Raw genomic sequence first — 4,958 nt, forward strand, 5'->3', positions numbered from 1 at the left:
TAAATACATAAGTCATATGAAAATACACTTGGGACCTATGTTCCTATTATAATGACATGAAAATGGCATAAAGCTCAGATAGTGCATGAAATGAGATAACAACATGATATGAACCCTTAATAATACATAGTATAAAACAATAAAATGATAAGTGCTTAATAATATTAATTTGCCCAAAGTATACCTAGACTTATGTATATGGCTTGGATCGATTGGTATACCAATTAGGGACTACAGATTGCAGTACTGCCCATAGGAATTATCATTGATAGACAATATATGTTTGATATGATTGTTCTACAGGTTTCATGCTTGCCTGTTAGCCATTGTGCCTATTATGATTTCTGGCTTTATGCCTGCCCACTAGCCTTGTGCCTGACATGACAGATGCATACATGTTAGACATACGAATGTTTAACTAGTATACTCCCATGTATCCAGTCTTTATAGTTTGTTATAGGTTACTTGGGAACAGATATGAGTAATAAGCTTTAAAATTTAAATGATTACAGGAAAAGATCCCAGTAAATTAATATGCTCCTAAGGAGCAACCAAAGTCATGAATGACTCAAAATTTATGAAATTATACATAGAATAGTTACCTTCAATTATTCAGTATTTTTATTTTAAATTATGCACCACTAAGCGTTATGCTTAGCGTGTTGGTTTTTCCATCGCGTAGATATTGGAGACCACCACCACCAGCAGTAGCAGTAGAGCATAGATAGAGAGTTGATTAGATCTATTAGAGTGTTGGTGTCACCTCAGCAGTCCATTTTGGTAGGGCTCATGTATATTTAGATTTTACATTTTGACTATTGTACATAAGTAAATGATCATTTTCAAATATGTAATTAAAATTTTGGATTGTATATAATTTGTACATTATGGTATGTAAAGTTTATATGAATGAAATTAAATTTATTTTCTTGAAAATTTTATGAACAATGATATGATATGGAAAAGAATGAGATGGATGATATGACATATGATATAAGATTTTTAACAGGTAAATAGTGAAACCTGCCATGTGCTAATAAAAAAGAGGAGGCTCTGTCTGGGTCTCCATAAAAATGAATTGTGATAAAAAAAAATTTCCACACATAGACAAATATGAATAAATAGAATTTAAATTAATACGGTATAAGACGAGACAAGATAGGGTGCTCCGGTACCGAATGTGGCACGCCTTGCTCGGCTATACTGTAGACGGGTAAGAGGTGTTACATTTAGTGGTATCAGAGCAAAGGTTTAGGTGGTCCTAGACCTAGATAGATAGAAAGAGATAGTATGTATAACATGCATGGGCCTTTATTTAGGAGTCGAGATGACACTAATGCAGATCTGTTCTCTTTGTTCGTTTTATAGGATTGATGGAGTCTGATCCTTCAGAGGAAGGGTCTTATAGACTTGAGGAGGAGGAGATTGGCAGCCACATAACTATCCGCAGTCAAGGGCGAGATAGGAGAGAGGAGTCATTTCAGGGTGCCGTTGGAAGGGCATAGTAGGCTCTTCTAGAGCAGATGACCCAGATGTTTCGCCAGTTTACCAAAGCCATCCCATAGCCACAACCGCAGCCATAGTCACAACCAGTACAATGGTCCCCACTAAAGAAGTTAAGAAAGTATGGGGCCATCAACTTTAAGGGTACGAAGGAAGATGACCTAGCCGCTGCTGAGCATTGGCTAGAGCGGACTGAGAGGGTATTGCAGCAGCTACACTGCACCTCATAGTAGCAGTTGGAATGTGCTCTGTTGTTACTACAGGAGGACACCTACCAGTGGTGGGTTATAGTGTCCAGAGTGGTACAGTCGACAGCGCTTACCTAGGACTTCTTCTTGGTTGAGTTCAAAAAGAAGTATATTAGTCATGTGTACTTAGAGGCCAGAAGGAGAGAGTTCTTAACTTTAAGGCAGAAACAGTTAACGGTCACTGAGTACGAGAGGAAGTTTAAAATTAGAATGATACAGAGAAGATTAGCATGGCCCCTGCATAAGGATGACACGCGTAAATCAAGAAATGGTCCAAATTTTCCCACAAGGCCCTAAGGCAGTGCCCCAATGATTTCGTTGGACGTGGCGAAGAAGCTCCCTAAAAGATGGGAAACACGTCCCACATTGGAATGGGAGTGGAAAGTGAAGATATATAAAATGGGGGAACTAATCACTAGAGGCGCCTTTTGGTGGAATGGCCTGGAGAGTTGGAAGAACCCCAGGGTTAAGCGTGCTCACTTAAGAGAAATCCTGTAATGCCCTCACTTTACGTAGTCCGTACATTCGACTACTCCGGTAACCTAATGTCGGTCCGAACAAGTCAGGATGTCTGGAACTACACTTCAGTGATAATAAACAGGCATAAAATGATGAAATAAATAAAAAGAAAATATAAGAAAAATTAAAGAAAAATAAAAGAGAGAAAGTGAAACTAAGTTAAATGAGCTGTCAACGAAGTAATGGGTGACCACACCGGGAAGTTACGGCGCAGGCAATAGCTGACCACGTGATCGCGGGGAACCCTCGAAATTAAGTTTCGAGACATAATTAAAGACTTATTAAAGTATAATTAACATTAGAAATGTCAAAGAAAATTAAAGAATTAGTACAAAGAAAAACAAAAAATTCAAAAAACTGATAAAAAGCGGTGTTACCGAAAAATCGGAAATGCAATCCGAAAAGGGGCATTTTGGTCATTTGACATCTAGAGTTGCCTTTTGACCTCAATGTCAATTAAAAATGAGTGATAGCACACTTTGAAAATGTCATGAAAATTTAAAATTGTGGTACATAATATAAATGATGAAAGAAATGGGATATAAATTGAATAACTAAAACTTTAACATATAATATTGATTAATCAAACTTAAGTGGAGCACTAAGGGATATTTAAACATATTAAGGGACATGTGTATGTCCACTAAACATTCAGTTTCTGCATTCATCTTCTCCAGCCGAATTAAAGACCCAATTTTCCTCCATAGCCGAATTCTTCACAAGCTTCATACCTCCACCATTTTCAACTCAAACCCCAAAGCTTGCTTCACTAACTTTGCTCCCCACATCACATGGAAGAGATTGATGATAATTTGAAGGGGATTAGTTGAGGTTTGATCAAGCTCCATAATAAGGTAAGTGCTAGTTTCTTAAAATTTCTTAAGTAAAAGTTGTGTTAAGCTTGAGACAAGTTAAATGGTTAAGAAATTGTGAGGAAATGTTTGAGTTTTGCTAAGCCATGAAACATGGTTTACTTGAGTTTGTTTTTTACCTCAAATTGATGGGAATTAAGGTTGATTAACTCAAATTGAAGTGTAGCAAGTTAATGCCCATGTATATATATGTTAGTGCTTGAAATTAGGAGTTTAAAAAGGGAATTGAATACCTTAGTAAACTGCCATGGTTGGCAGCTTGTAAACCCTTGAATTTGTATGTGAATTGATGAAAATTATTCATGAAATATGATAGAGTTGAATTGGGGGCAGCATGTGTGTATTTGTTATGGAAGTGTATGTGACAATTTGGTGAGTATGTATATTGAATTTGGGTTAGCTTACATGTTGAATATTAATGGAGTATTGTGTACCTTGAAATCTTGATTATTCTGCCCAATTTACTTTACTGGAATTGTATTGAATAAATATAGAAGTGCCAAGAATGAATATTGAAGTATTGGGAGGAGGAGGATTGCCAAATTGGGAGTGTAAATTCTCTTATGCAGGTTGTGATTGTTGGCAGTGTATAAATTAGGTTATAAGTGTAAAGTTGCAACTCCAATTGGTATGAGGCCAATTGGAAGTGAAACTAGACATAATATAGGCCAACTTTCATATAGAAGTGTTGCTCAAATTCTGACTAGAAGTGACCTAAAAGAATGACCTAATCCGGAATTGAAACTTTGAGAACCCAGAAATTGACCATATGAACAGTAGTTATTAAAATGACCATAACTCACTCAAAACTGGTCCAAATGACCTAAAATTTATACCATTGGAAAGCTTAGACATAGGGCTACAACTTTGGTGAAGACCACCAAGCCCAGAAATGCCAATTACTAAGTCAAAATGATCGCCAAAGTTGGGTTACAAAAACTGGCCGAATTGACTTTGACCTAAAAGTGACCCAGAATTGTCAAATAAGTGTAACTTGATTAGCATTAGTAAAATGACCATAACTTGGTCCAGAAAACTCCAAATGACCTGAAATCAGTGCCAAAAATTCAATAAGACATAGACCTACAAAATTGGTACTTGGACCAAAACTCAGAAACCAAGAAAAATAGGTCAATTAGTTTGATCAAGTTGATATATAAAATCTGGAATTGGTACAATTGACCATTAAGTCTAGAAAATTCAAATAGGCATATCTCCCACAAGAAATCTCTCAATGTAATGAGCCAAACAAATCTGGAAAGCTAAGAAAGAGACCTAAAACTTTGTTTTAGACAACTTCCTCAAATTATAAATTTATAAGATCAGAATTTAAGGTCAAAGCCATTGACCTAATTAAGGACCATGCCAATATAAGACCTTTGAGTCCAAGTCAACAATTTGGCTATAAATAATTCTATAAGACTTGACATGTACCACGCCTTACTCGCCTACAGTGTAGCCAAGCAAGACATGTCACACTCGGTACCGGAGCACCCTATCTTATCTTACTTTATTCTTTTAATAATTTGTTCTCGTTATATTTTAATATCAATTATTTTTCGACGGAGAAACTAGTGGAGTTTCTCCTATTTTATTATCGTTTGGTGTATTTCAATATTTACCTGTTTAAAAATCTTAACAATATTTTCCATACAATAATTCATCCATACTCATATCATCATTTCAAAAATCATTATGTAATTCAAATCCATACTTATTGATGCAAATTCATTCATGCTTATTACATATATCAAAATTCTCAATTTCATTAGTTTACATAATTTGCAAACTAATTGCATAAATTTATAATTTACCT

The 4,958-nt window shown here is 35.6% G+C and overlaps 1 non-coding gene across 1 annotated transcript; it reads left to right on the forward strand.

Moving 5' to 3' along the window:
- The first annotated feature begins 1,929 nt into the window (after positions 1 to 1,929).
- On the forward strand, positions 1,930 to 2,034 carry LOC131170016 (U6 spliceosomal RNA). The gene has a single exon (XR_009140959.1). It is a non-coding gene; the product is annotated as a U6 spliceosomal RNA (small nuclear RNA).
- Positions 2,035 to 4,958: the final 2,924 nt, after the last annotated feature.

Source organism: Hevea brasiliensis, chromosome 10 (genome assembly GCF_030052815.1).
Source record: "Hevea brasiliensis isolate MT/VB/25A 57/8 chromosome 10, ASM3005281v1, whole genome shotgun sequence".
NCBI classification, from domain to species: domain Eukaryota; kingdom Viridiplantae; phylum Streptophyta; class Magnoliopsida; order Malpighiales; family Euphorbiaceae; genus Hevea; species Hevea brasiliensis.